The sequence below is a fragment of the Epinephelus fuscoguttatus genome, linkage group LG5 (genome assembly GCF_011397635.1).
Source record: "Epinephelus fuscoguttatus linkage group LG5, E.fuscoguttatus.final_Chr_v1".
Classification (NCBI taxonomy): domain Eukaryota; kingdom Metazoa; phylum Chordata; class Actinopteri; order Perciformes; family Serranidae; genus Epinephelus; species Epinephelus fuscoguttatus.
Window position 1 is genome coordinate 35,441,089 of NC_064756.1, and position 14,709 is coordinate 35,455,797.

At 42.2% G+C, this 14,709-nt stretch overlaps 2 pseudogenes; both read left to right on the forward strand.

Annotated features, from left to right (window-relative positions):
* The first annotated feature begins 473 nt into the window (after positions 1–473).
* LOC125889571 (U2 spliceosomal RNA) lies at positions 474–591 on the forward strand (annotated as a pseudogene).
* Positions 592–5,608: 5,017 nt separating this feature from the next.
* Positions 5,609–5,788, forward strand: LOC125889590 (U2 spliceosomal RNA; annotated as a pseudogene).
* Positions 5,789–14,709: the final 8,921 nt, after the last annotated feature.

Consider the following 14,709-nt stretch of genomic DNA (forward strand, 5'->3'; position numbering starts at 1 on the left):
TGCATTTGAAGTGTGTAGTTAGCTCTCTTCTCCACCAGAGACCGCTATATGATCTCAATTTGTTGTTGTGAAGTGAGTGTCAAATTGTAAAAACATAATTTCCTACCGAGCACAATTTCGTTACACGCCATTACGTTATATATACGAATTACGAATATATACACATGTATCATCATTAAATATATCATAACCTGTTATGAAAAGGTAGTTTGATTTCTCAGTTGTTTCTTCTTTTCGACCTCCTATTGGACTGAAGCGTACCACGTGCCCAGGAAAACACAAGAAGGCGCGTTTACTAAAACATGTTTATTATTAAAATCACAACAAAACAGCCCCAGTGTTACATCATCTCAAATGTGCACTGTTCTTATTTTATATGGTGACCGCCCAAAAAAGTTATAGTTCAGATCCCAATCCGTCAGTGAGGGTGACTGTGCTGTGAGTTAGTCCTTTACCTCCGATGTATTTACGGTATCGCTTCTCTGCCTTTTGGCTAAGATCAAGTGTAGTATCTGTTCTTATCAGTTTCATTACAGCCATGCGGTGTATGGGGCGCAGTGAGACGAGCGCGCCATAGGCCAGTGATCCTACGACCTTTGGCACACTACATTCTTGCCATGGCGATGTCTACATCAGCCAATAACCAATCGGCCAACATCAGGGCGGGACTGAAGAACATGCTACGTTTCAAATGGAAGTCCCAGGATCAGATCATGGACAGAGTGAGTTTCGGCAGAGAAATCCTTTTCGACATCCTGAAGATGAGGCCAGATGACATCTATTGCCTGCAACAGAACAAGACTGAAGGTTTCTATGATGTGTCTTTTCTCTCTAACTCTAAAATGCAAGAGGCCCACGATATGGCAAACCAGGAAGCAGCGTCTAGCCTGAAGAACTTTGAACTTTTCTCCCTTGCAAGAAACAACAACCGCATTATCACAGTCCATATGTACAACCCATGGGTGTCTGAAGAAGCAGTGAGGTACTTTCTAAACCGTTTCGTGACTGTCCTGCCTGGAGTAAATGAGATCAAAGATGCCTTGGGCATATGGACTGGAAAGAGACAGTTCAAAGTGCAGTTGAGAGAGGACCGGAACGGCTATGAAGGCTACCTCCACCTTCCCGCCTCCTTCACCACAGGAGCAGACCGAGGCTTCCTGCTCTACGCAGGCCAACCAAGGTACTGTCGTAAATGCAGCACACATGGGCATGTAGCCGAATCATGTACTCAAATCCGTAGCAGAAATTGTCAAACCATTGGCCACACAATGAAAGACTGCCGAGAAGCAAAAAGGTGTAGCCTGTGCAACTCACACACGCACTTGGCAAAAGACTGCCCCAAGCCCTCATATTCTGGGGCAATAAAAGGCAACATGGTTCCCCCGAGGGAGGGCCATGCGCTCAGAGACATTGAGGAAGTCATACAGGAGATAGAGGCAGAGAGAGAAGCAGCAACAGCTTGTCCCGACGAGGCTACCTCAGATGGAGAACAGAGGAGGGAGAGGACCGAGAGACCAGGAACGACAGCAACTGAGTTCCCACACAGCAGTGATGACGGTGGAGGGGACTGGACAGTGCACAGTGACAAGAGATGACACAGGCAAAAACGAAAGAAAAATGAAAGCCCGAAAACAACGCCAGAACACGACAAGGATGGACACGAGAGCAGAGGGGACTGAGGAAACAGGCAAAGGCAGAGATCACTGGAGGAACCGAGAGGAGAGCCATCACCGCAGAGACGCTGACAAGGGGAGGGACCTACAGAGAGACTGCGTGGGCAGCCGACGACATCAGAGACGCTATGCTGGGAGATGTCATCACAGAAATGTCGGCGGAGATCGTGCCTTCGTTGGACGACGAAACCCCCACATCTCTGAACACACCTGTTGTCGAAAGCCTTGACCCCCAGGTAAAGGCAGAAAATGCGATAGTTTTTAAGAATCTGTTTGCTGCACTGCCCACGCTCAACGATAGCACTTCACAGTTGCCTTAGTAACAACTAAAACAAAAAAACTGAGCTCTTTTTGTTTCTCCTTTCAATAAAGCAAAAGAAACCTCACAAAGCCTATATTTACAAAAATAGAAATCATAACTACAAATGCCAGGGGGCTTCAGAATAAAGTTAAAAGAACAGCAGTATTTACATATTTAGCCTCTCTGAATTTCTCTCTTTGCTTTATACAAGAAGTACATCTAAGAAATGAAAATGACATTGTAAAGTTTTCAATAGAATGTTGAAGGGAGATTCGAGATGGAGCGTGGGTGGACTCTACTCCTCGGGGGTGGGTATTCTATGTGGAAAGAGAGATATAAAAATAGTGAGCAGTTTCTCCCTGGTTCAGGGCAGGGTCTTGGCGGTAGATATAGATTGGGCAGAGGAAAAATTTAGACTCACAAATACATATGTTCACAGGTCAAAAATGTAATTAAGGACTACTGTCTGATTGATGTATATAGAAAAGTTAACAAGAGTGACCTGGGATATACGTGGGAAAATACTAGAGGGGACAAAAGCCGGCTAGACTATATATTCTTACCAGAGTCTCTTAAAGTGAAAGCTGCATGTGTCAGACCTGTTTTTTACTCAGACCATACTGTGTTATCAGTCTCTTGTCAAAGTAGTGCTCAGAAATATGGTAAATCATACTGGAAATTTAACAATACTCTGCTAAGAGACAGTTCGTTCAACAAAGACTGTAGGGAGTTTTTCAAAGATTGTGTAGAACTGCAGTGTTTTTACCCAAACAAGACAGAATGGTGGGACAACACAAAATGTAAAATTAAAATGTTTACTCAAGACTTCTGTAAAAAAAGAAACAAAGAAAAACACAGGGATTTTTACCAAATACAAAAGAAAATAGGACAACTGTATAGTAGTGCTAATGGAAACAAGACTGAGACAGACAAACAAACATTAAAACTACTGTTAACGAAACAGTGTCAGCTATTTGAAGAAAAATCCAGAATATTCGCATTTAGAAGTCAGCAGATGGGGTGGGAGGAGGACGAAAAATGTTCATCGTATTTCTTTAAACAAATAAAGGAGCAAGGGAAGAGGAGAACAATATTAGAACTAACAGACAAACAAGGTCAAACAGTAAACACCAAAAAAGAAATGATTGACATAGCAGTACACCACTTTGCAAATCATTTCAGAAATGAAAAGGTAAATGATGAAAAATCAAAGAACTTCCTGCTTCAACATGTAAATAAAAAGGTTCCTATGGAAATGGTTGAAGACTTGGGAAAAGATGTGGAATTGTTGCAACTATAAAGGGCAGTAAAATAAATTAAAGATAATAAAACACCAGGAATAGACTGGCTGTCAAAAAAAATCTATATTAATTTTTGGGATGTGATAGGACTTCATTTCCTTGAGGTAGTTAAAGAAATTCTTGCTATGGGGAGAATGTGCCAATCAATGAGGGAGGGGATCATATCTCTGCTGTACAAAAAAGACGACCCCAAAGATCTGTCAAATTACAGACCAATAACAATGCTCTGTATAGACTACAAAACCATAAGTAAAGCTAAAACAAATAGACTGGTTAAAGTGATGCCACACGTAGTTGAAAATGACCAGACATGTGGAGTGAAGGGCAGAAAAATCTCATGGAACATTAGTCTGTATAGAGACATAATGGCCTACCTGCAAGATAGAAACCAGTCTGCCATCTCAGTGACCATTGATCAGCAAAAAGCTTTTGACAGGGTGAACTATGTTTGTATGTTCAACACCCTTGAAATGTTTGGCTTCAGTGAGAATTTCATCAACATAATCAAAACTTTGTATAACGATGTGGGAAGCAGGGTGAACATAAATGGAAACCTAAGTCCACTGATCAACCAAGGCAAATGAGTTAGACAGGGATGTGCCTTATCAGCTCTGTTGTATATTTTATATGTTGAGCGACTAGCATGTGCAATTAGAAATAATGAAAGAATCAAGGGGATCAAACTACCTGGAGGTGAAACTGTATAACTATCTCAATATTGTGATGATTTAGTTCTATTTTGTAATGATGATCAAAGTCTTGCTGAAGCTGTAAGTGTCACGGATGAGTACTCAGAGGTCTCAGGTTCAAAAATAAATAAAACAAAATCAGAAATCAAATATTTAGGTACATGGAGAAATAGAAATGAAAGTCCACATGGGATGTCAGTATGTACTGGCCCTGTTAATATACTGGGTGTCAAGTTCCACAGGCTTAAAGATGACGGTTTGGTAAACTGGAAGGCAAAAATTGACAAAGTAAACAAAAAATTAGGCTTATAGAAACAAAGACGATTGACATTTACAGGGAAAGTGCTGGTGGTGAAGGCAGATATCCTACCCAGTTTACTGCACCTCACCTACATTTTCAGTTTACCAACAAGTCTGAGGAAAAAGTAAACTTCAATGATCTTTAACTTCTTTTGGAATGGATATGAATATATAAAGAGAGGAAAACTCTATCAGCCCATAGAGGCAGGAGGGAGAGATTTACCATGTATCCCTATAAAATTAAATGTTTTGTTTTTTTTCTTCTTTAGTTAAATTACTCTCAGAGGAGTTTTCACACAAGTGTCAATGTCTGTTAAAATTTTGGCTGAGTTTTCCTTTACGTCCCTTGGTCAAATGGAATAATAGATTGACAAAAGCAGAGGCCTTACCTTTACAACTAGGAAATATTGTCAAGTGGACCAAAAATAACCCCGAATGTTTAGATGCGAACTTAAGAGAAAATCATAAACTGTTGTATTGTGAATTAGTCACTAAAAAAGTACTATCTGAAACAATGAGCATTCCTGCAATAACTTGGATTAGATCACAACCAAAAGAACTGGATAACAGATTAAAGGACTTTAATTGGTTAGTATTACACAGAAGGCTGCCGGTCCGTGAGACCTTGTACGATCAAAAGTTAACAAATAGTAAAACATGTCCTAGACACAAATGCAACATTGTAGAAACAATCGCCTATGTATTATGGGAATGTTCCTTTGCACAGTCCATATGGCAAAAATTAAAAAGTGAGTTCCCTTGTTTGAATGAAATTGATTATGGAGATATGGTGTATTTTGAGTTAAAAAAAAAAAAGCTAAGAAAACCAGCGCTTGCCAATAGTATGCTTAATTTCTGTGATCAAAGTTAAATTGTGGGAAGCCAGATGTAATTTAATTAAAGAAACCTACATAAGTTCAGAATTGAGTTTCGTGTATGGGATCAAACAAGAAATAATCAAACGATACCATGGTGAAGTCTTGAAATGGGGGAAAACTTCCATCAAGACAAAATGGAAAATCATTTTTCCCGATATATAAAAAAAAGATTGTTTTGTAACTATGCGGACTGGAGTAAAACAAGAAAACCCAATGATTTTGAATGTGATAAAACCCTTTTTGAATAGCCCTATTTATTTAATTTTACTTTTTAATTTACTTATTTCGTGCATGCTGTATGTTGCAATGGTTTTCTTACTAATTTTGCACTGATAGAGTGTGTTTATTATTTCATTTTGCCTTTGAGTGTAGTGTTTATTCTGTTTTCCTTATATTTACTACCTGTTCATATTCATTGTCTTGGTGCCTTGGAAATTGTATATGTATTTTGAATATGTTTGAATAAATAAATTCTTAAAAAAAAAAAAAAAAATCTGTTCTTATCAGTTTAATATCTGATACGTCCCCTACCCGTGGACCATATATTAAATTGCTTTTTGGAACAGGGAGATGGAAAAGGGGCTTGCCCTGTCCACTCCACGCATTGACCTGGTATTGCAGCACTTCCAGGAACGGTGCGCCCCCCCCTCCCTTAACGTGTTGAAAGCAGACCATGTAGGTGCCCTCGCCTTGCTTTCTTGTTCTCGCCATGCTAGTGTGCAAATTGCGTATGTGTTGACTGAGCCCCTCTACCAGGTGCGCGTTTCTAATAGTCATGCGCTATGACATCATTTACACACTTGCCCAACTTCTCTTTTTGGAACTTTGGCCCTGTTTGAACTTTTCGCCACTGTCTAGCACTTTCCTTTTGAGGGCGTGTTATATGCATCTCACTGTAAAATGAACTGAACCGGTACCTGTTGAGTGAGACCACTAGCTGCCAGTTCAGTCAGATGAATAGATCCATTCCCCCAACGTGAAAATCCACTCTGCATAATTTCTGCCGCTGTTTGCCACAGTCGGGTCTGTGCCGATATGTCAAAAGAAAGGCAAACACTCTTCATATGGTTGCGCTTTATTTATAATATTATTTTCTTCTTTCCTTTAGTTTCAAACAGAGAAGCATGTGGATATATTTTTAACAAAGTGTTGTTCACACTCCAGACCAATAGGTGGCGGCAGCGGGCGGATCACGCCGTGTCTCTAATGTGAGGAGACTGGCCTGTTTTTTAGTCCTTCCGCTGATTTTTTTCCTTTTAAATGCAGATCAAACAACACTTGATTGCAGTGTCATTTATCTTTGTCTGGTGTCAACTCACTTAGGTTTTTGCCTCATTTATTGGAGATCAATGGACAGCCTGGCCATGTTAGCTTAGCTTTTACTATGGATATACAGCATGACGTGATGAGACGTGCCCATTTCTCTCAAGTAAAATGTGAACAAGTTTTTTTCAGTCTCACTACAAAAGTGTCTCTTGTATATTAGCGTCCTGTAGATTATCAGAGCCTTTATAGTGTGTGCTTCTGGACTGGTCATTGCCATACATTGCCAGCACCATCACCTATCATCGTATGACCGTGAATGAGGCCCCTGTGTGTGAGGTGTATAACTCATACTTATCTGGCAGGGGAGATACCATGATCAAGGTATATTTCTCTTGTGGCCAGTGTATGAACTTTGTCACAGTCGTGCGGTGTAAGGGACGTGGCAAGTTCTTTGCAGGACACCACGCCCTGCACTATGGTGGTACCTACAACCACGAGACGGAATGCTGTCTGGTTTGAATTGCAGAATGGCTTGGAGATGGACAGGTTGCAGTTTAGCAGGCTGGTGATCCAGAAAGAGTTGGGTTTTTCGCCCCAACAATTTGACTATGTGTTTGCTCTGCCTTGAAAGAGGACCTTAGAAGTAATCTTCACCACATTTCTCCTCTTCAAACAGTGCCTTGAACGCTTTGAGCAGAGGAAAGTCAACAATCTCAGACTGGCCAACGTCGGTTTGACATCTCTCTCGGAGAGGGAACCCAAGGCAGTCACAGTTCTCATGTACCTCGAGGAAGTGACAACACAAGACATCAGCACCTGGCTGTCCTTCCATTGCTCTGTCATACGGAGCATGGAACTCAGGGATGAGGATGGTGTCCGAATTGGAGCAAGGCGCTTCTATGTACGCCTCAGAAGAGATGGAGCCTCGGGGGGGCTTCAACACCTGCCTTCTACCATCCAGTTGGGGCCCAACAGGGGCTACGTCTTCTATGCAGGGCAACCAAAGACCTGCAGGAAGTGTGGCTCCACTCGACATCTGGCTGCCGACTGCAACGTCACATTCTGCAGGAACTGTCAAAGCACTGAACATACCACCAAAGACTGTGACCAGCCAACAAGGTGCAACCTCTGCAGCTCTAGTAGCCACACTTTCCGAAGCTGCCCCCGGTCTTACGCCAACCGTGCTAGACATCCCACGTCTACAGATGACACTGAGTTTCCACCAGCAGAAGAGCGGCCACCCCCGGAGGGACCCGACCCCACTGACAAGACTCAGCCAGGGCCAGCAGGTCAGGAGCAACCACCCCCTCGGACCCGGGTGCCACCAGCGCCGACCTATGGCCAGGAACTACCCCAGGCAACCCTAGCTTCGACCACCAACCATGCCACCTCGGAGTCAACCATCTGCCAAGACCTACAGGCAGCGCTCTTCCCTCGAGAGGCAGAGTCTGATGAAGTGACTGGCGAGGAGTCCGGTGGTGAGCTGTGGGCCAAGGAGGATGAGGAGGAGGTGGTCTATTCAAGCCAGACAACATTGGAGCTCCAGACAGGCAGGTGTCTTTCTGGGGAGTTCAAGCCCATCGAGGAGGTACATCCGAACCGGCGGGGTCTGCTGGTAACTGAACAAGAGAGGACTGTCTCCCAGGTAATGCTCCAGGAGGACCTGCCACACGGTCAACCAGACTCGGCCCCTGAGGAGTGCCGCCCACCCAGTGCCACACCATCTGACTGCAGAGACCTCCTCGACCTAGGCCTCCAAGACCTGTCCTCCCCGGGTGGTGCTGCAAGCTCTTCCACCCCCTCCTCATCCAACGAGAGCACACCACCTTTGAAACAGCCCAAGGGGATCTCAGGGACCCCCTCCACCAACGTCCCAGATGTAGAGGTATGGTCCAACGCCCCACTCCCCCCCACCCCCTTTCTAGACCTCAAGGCTCTGTCTGCTTCTTCTGCAACCACCCATATGGGTGGCTCCCGAAAAGATAAGAAGAAAGGGAAGAAGCAGAAACTAGTCTGTGCTTGAATAGCTTGAACCTGTATAATTCCTCATGCTAAGCTGCCCCCTGACCCCTGCACTCCACTTTTTTCTCTTCACGACTTCTCTCTCTGTTGCTTCACTCAACACCAGAGGGCTGAAATGATCCCCTAAAATGTCTTTCAGTCTTTACTTTCCTACAAGCAGAGCCTAGTAACATTTTCATGTTACAAGAGTGTAATGTCCCATACAGAGATAATTATAGAGAATTTGAAGAAAGATGGACTTATGGACAATCAGTGTGGTCTGGTGACAACCGAAATAGGTCATCTGGCATAGGGATACTTTTTAAAGGTCCTAACTTTAATGTGCAAAAGGTGCAGTGCATTAGGGATGGGAGGATTTTGTGTGTTGATGTCTCATATCTCAGTGTTAATATGAGAATTATTAATGTGTATTGTCCAGCTGAGCTTAAAGAGCGTTTAGAGACTATGAAAGAGATACAGCCATTATTGTTGTGTAGCAGAGAGGTAATCCTGGGGGGAGATTTTAATTGTCTGGTTGAAAAAGAAGACCGTTTATCTACTACTGCTGTCAAACTTGATTCTAGCTCCATCGCCTTGAATAATCTTATCCAGGATTTCAAACTCACTGACACATACTGTTCCATAAACTCCAACTCACCTGGTTTTACATGGTCCAATGGCAAAACACATTCAAGAATTGATTTTCTGTTTACCTCAAAGAGCTTGCAGGTCTCCCAAGCCACAGTTAAGCTGGTCTTCTTTTCTGATCATGCACTTCTTAACTGCTCTCTCGTCTTAAAAAATGTGACAGAACGAGGTAAAAGCTCTTGGAAGCTGAATGTTTCTGTACTGCAAGATGAAGGGGTGGTTAGAAGATTTAAGAAAAAGTTATCTCTCTGGTCTTCTCTTCGGTTCTCTGGTCTTCTCTTCGGTTCGAGCAACAAAGAGGAAACGCTTTAAGCTAAAAAAACAGCAGGCTAAGTTGCAGCGTCTTCATTTATTATCTCATGCTGACTGGGACGTAGCCGATGAAATAACTATGCTAAAAAGAGAAATGTTAAGTGCCTCCGCAGAAGCTAGTCGTGGCTTGCTAACACGTAGCAGATTACAACATATAGAAGCAAATGAAAAGTGCACTGCACAAGATATTTTTTCAGAAAACTAGCACAACCCAGAAATGTCATTGAAGCACTTTCCGATAGCAATGGTAATGAAAAGACTGAAATGAATGATATACTTACCTGTGTTCACTCCTTTTACTCAGATCTCTACAGATCTGAGGAGATAGATGAAACAGCCATGTCACAGCTCCTGTCAAAAATAAATTAAAAAGTAACTGATGTTAATGGAAAACTTGAAATTGAACTGTCTGTAGAGGAACTAACAAAAGCAGTTAATAGTATGGCAAACAACAAAGCCCCGGGGTCAGACAGCTTGCCAAAAGAATTCTAAATCGACCTTTTGGGAAGAACTAAAGGGCCCACTTCTTGAAATGTTCAATGAGAGTTTGTGTATTGGAACATTACCATCATCCCTTAGAGAAGGCTCCATCACTCTCTTGTTCAAAAAGGGAAACAAAGAAGATATAAAAAGTTGGCGCCCCCTCACACTGCTTGGGGTTGACCGCAAAAATTTAGCGAAAGCACTTTTCTTCCGTTCACACAAAGTAATAGATCAGACTGTGGGAGTAGAACAGACTTGTGTAGTATCAGGCCGAAGTATGGGTGACAGTCTCGTCCTGGTGCGGGACTCTTATCTGTATGCAGTAGACCGCAAGCTTCCTCTCTGCATAGCAGGCCTAGACTTAAAAAAGGCTTTTGATCAAATTAACCATGATTATTTTAAAAGAGTTCTGTTGAGTTTTGGCTTTGGTCCTCAGCTGAGGGCCTGGATCAATCTATTGTATGTTAACTGTTTTAGTAAGGTTGTTGTGAATGGCACTCACACTGCTCCCTTTGAGGTACAGGGTGGGGTTCGACAAGGTTGCCCTCTATCTGTCATTTTGTTTATTCTTGCTTGTGCTATCAAACAGGATCCCTCTATCCATGGCCTGCTTGTTCCGGGGAGTGGAGGGAGGGAAGCCAAAGTGTCACTGTACATGGACGATTTGACTATTTTATGCTGTGATAACAGATCTGTTTTTAATAGTCTCAGATGGTGCGACAGAATAAAACTACTAGGGACTGAGATAGGGAGGGAGATGGAAACGGTAAATTGGGAACAAAGGCTCCCCAGAATAAAAGGGAAACTGCGCAGCTGGGAACAAAGAGATCTCACCATCACAGGGAAGATCCTGATCCTGAAGGCAGAGGTCCTGGCCTCCCTCACCTTTCTTGCAGCCACCTTACCAGTCCCCAGATTTTTCCTCACTGCCCTGAGAAGAACAATGTTCCAATTTAAATGGGGTTCCCAACAGGAATTGCTAAAAAGAGAAATAATGTACTAGCCTCTGAACAAAGGAGGAAAGGCAGTACCTGACATCTGTGCCAAACTTGATGCTTTGTTTCTTCTTCCTATTGTCAATGCTGTGTTAAGTGATAACGCCAGTCTATGGTGTCATTTTGCAAGACTTTGGGTGGGTCATGGGATTTTAGCTGGAATGGGTAGAATTATCCCTCTTGAAATCCCCCATGCAGAGATGAGGCCAGCCTTGTATGAAAAAGCTTTGACACTCTTCAAATCTGCAAAATTGGAACAGCCATGATCAAAAAGGTGGTTTTAGTATCTGTTCTTGTAAGAACTAAGATCAAGTGTAGTATCTGTTCTTATAAGAACAGATTTTTTTTCTTTTTTAAACTTTATTTAACCAAGGCACAAAATAAGGCACGATACATGGAATTGGTTAATAACCCGATAAAATAAACATAATAATTGAGATTAAGATAAATGAAACAAAAATTAACATAACAGAAAGAAATCCCGACAACCATAACAACAAAGCATCCCACTGCTTTCTTACGCAGGTAACCAGTGCCAAACACTTCAATTCAGTGTCTCTTTAATGACAAGAAAGGAGCTAAGGACCCAGACATTCACATCTCTACATAATACTTTTAGATTCTTCCAAAAATAACACTTTCCATTTATCTTTAATTGAATCCCATCCCCATTTCTGGACTTCAAAGGAACACATTTTTTGACTCCTCAATTCAATGCATTTCACAACTCCAAAAATCGTCCATTCAGTGGTGTTGTTAATGACGGATTGTCTAACATTCCATAACTTCACTTTTGTTAAAGAAATTAAGATAACTAATGGTAATTGTTGGGTCTTAACTCCTTTTTGTAACTTGAAACATCTCACAAATTCCCATAGAACATGACATATTGTTTCTTCGGCGTTGCATTCGGGTCTTGGGCAGTCTTTATTTTTGGTCAATTTATGTTTGTATAATATAGACCGGACTGGAAGTTTTTTATGCAATACTAACCAATTGAAATCTTTTAACCTGTTCTCTAATCCTTTTAATTAAGCTTTCATCCAATCAATTTGTGTAGTGTGAACATCAGTATGACATGTCCTTTCAATTAACTTCTGATAAATGATTCTGTGGTTTCTGACATTATCTTTACTTTGACATTATGCGTTTTTTTTTTTTAACCATTTCACTATATAACAAATACTCAGGCATAACTTCGGCTGTGGGCATGCTATTGTCCCACTGAGTAATAAAGCAGAAAGGGATTGTAAGCCAGAACTTTAAGAAAACCTGACATTTATGCATGTAATCAAAAGATAACAAATGACATATATAACAAAAAAACAAAACATCCAATTTTAAAGGGATGTTGGGGAGATTCCTTCCACCATCTTCTACACTCTGATAGATTCTCTCTCTTTTTATATACTCATAACCACACCAGAAGAACTGAAAAATTGTCTTTGTCAATAACTTACGTAGTGAAAAAGGCATTGGATAAATGTAAGCTAAATGTAGCAATGCAGGTAAAATGTCACATTTAATGGCCATTGTTTTGCCTATGTATGTCAACCTCCTAGTTTTCCAAACAGATAATTTTTTGTCTACCAGGTTCAAATTCTGGGACCAGTTATAAAATCCATCTCCCCCAGGGTGTCCAAAGGAAACGCCAAGTATGTTCATTGGACCAGTACATAAAGTTAAACCAAACAGAATATCTTTTCTCCAATTCCATGCTCCCAAAAACTTATATTGTGTCTTTTTCTTGTTTATTTTTGACCCAGAGGCACTCGAAAAAAGATCCAACACACCAAGGGCCTCCCCCAGACTGTTGTCATCTGCTACATACAATACCAAGTCATCTGAATATTGCGACAATTTCAAAACCTCCCCCCCTGGCAGAGAAATGCCTCTGATGTTAGAATTCTTTCTAAGTGAACATGCTAAGGGTTCTGCATATAAAACATACAATAAGGCGGACAAAGGGCAACCCTGGCGAAGGCCTCTGGTCTGTTGGATTTCCTTACTAATGTTACCATTCACATTTACTCTGCTATTAATGTCATTATACAGAATCTTTATCCAATTCATAAAATTAACTCCGAACCCAAAACAGAAATATTAAAGTCTCCTGCAACATAAACCAGTCGGTTTGTCATAAAACAGGTGTCAAGGGATTTCAAAAGCTCCCTGCGGGCAGCAGAATCGGTATGTGCGTATACATTAATAATTCTCAGTTGTTTGTTTCGCCAGTTTAAATCAACTACAAGGACTCTCCCATGAACAAAAGAAAAACAATCTACTATCTCTATTTCTCTATTATTCCCACATATTAATCCCACCCCACTTGAATGTACACCACCCACACTCCACCTAGATTCCCCTTTTACCCACTCCCTAGAGAAATTAACAATGTCATTTTCACTTTTTAGGTGTACTTCTTGAAGTAAACAAACAGTGAAGCTAAGTGTGGCTAAATGGGAAAATACAGACCTTCTCTTTCTTGTGTTTTGTAGGCCTCTAACGTTCAGAGTAATGATTTTAAAATCCATTATTCCTAATGAATTTACTGTCTTTTACTTAGTGTTAGTAGGGATGGGGAAACTGTGTCTGAACAAATTAACTTGGGGGGTGTGGAGCTGGATTCGGTGTGTAAAGGATCCTCATCAGCTGGAATGACGTCAGCAGGAACATCATTGGCAACTTCGCTCTCATCTAGTAGAGGGCTGAAGCTGGAGTCTGGAGGTAGCATTGTAAGATCTGGATCTTGAGTTGATGTTTCTGGGCTGAAAACCACTTTCCTTTTTTTTGATCTTTTCCGATTTCTCTTGGTCATTATATTCCATCCATCCATCAGCTGGTCGCCGTCTACTTTCCCGGCCTCCCTCACCTCACCAGTAGCTGGTGTATGAGTTGCGATTGCTGCCACAACCATCTCCGTGTTGTTGCAGTCCTTTGATTTCATCTCCACTTGAATCTCTCGTTGCTCCTCTTGCTGTTTTTGGACTTCCTCCAACACGGCTTCAATGTCTCTCAAGCCTGCATCTTCTGATGTCGTATCACCTCCCCTATCAGCTGTGCCATCCTTCAAAGCCACTGCATAGGATTTTGGCTTAGGGCAGTCTCTGGCTAGATGGTGTTCGGAGCTGCACAGGTCGCATCTTTTTGTTTTCAGACAGTCCTTGATGAGGTGTCCCAACTCACCGCAGTTCCGACATCGAACCTGTGTGCAGGTCTCCGCAACATGCCCATATGTGTGGCATTTTCGGCAGAACTTCGGCTGCCCAGCATAGACCAGGTAGCCACGGTTCCCACCAATGCTGAAGACAGCTGGGGGGTGGCAAAACCCATCGTATCCAGTAGCTTCCTCTTTCAGCTGGACACGGAACTGCCTTTTCCCAGTCCAGATACCCAAGGCATCCTTTATTTCTTTAATGCCAGGTAGGACTACTGCATACCTCCCAAGGAAAAATCTTATGGTCTCTTCACTCACCCATGGGTTGTACATGTGGACAGTAACAACACGAAAGTTGTTTTGGAACAAGGATGTGACTTGAAAGGGTTTAAGTGCTGGGCTGGCTTGCTGGGCAACTAAGCCACGTACCTCCTCCATTTGTGCGCTTGAATTGAAAGTGACGTCGTAGTATCCACTTGTCATGTTTTGCTGTAGGCAAAAGATGTCTTCTGATCGTAAACTCAGGGCTTCAAAGAGCACTTTCTTCCCAAAGGAGACTCTGTCAGGAACTTCTTTGTCTTTTATCTCAAATCTCAACGTATTCTTCAGGTTCAGTCCAGCTGATTTCTCTGCCGACTGCAGTATAGCCGATGCCGCCGCCATCGCCACTCGGGAGTTGTGTTGGGCTGCGTTTTTGTCGGCTTT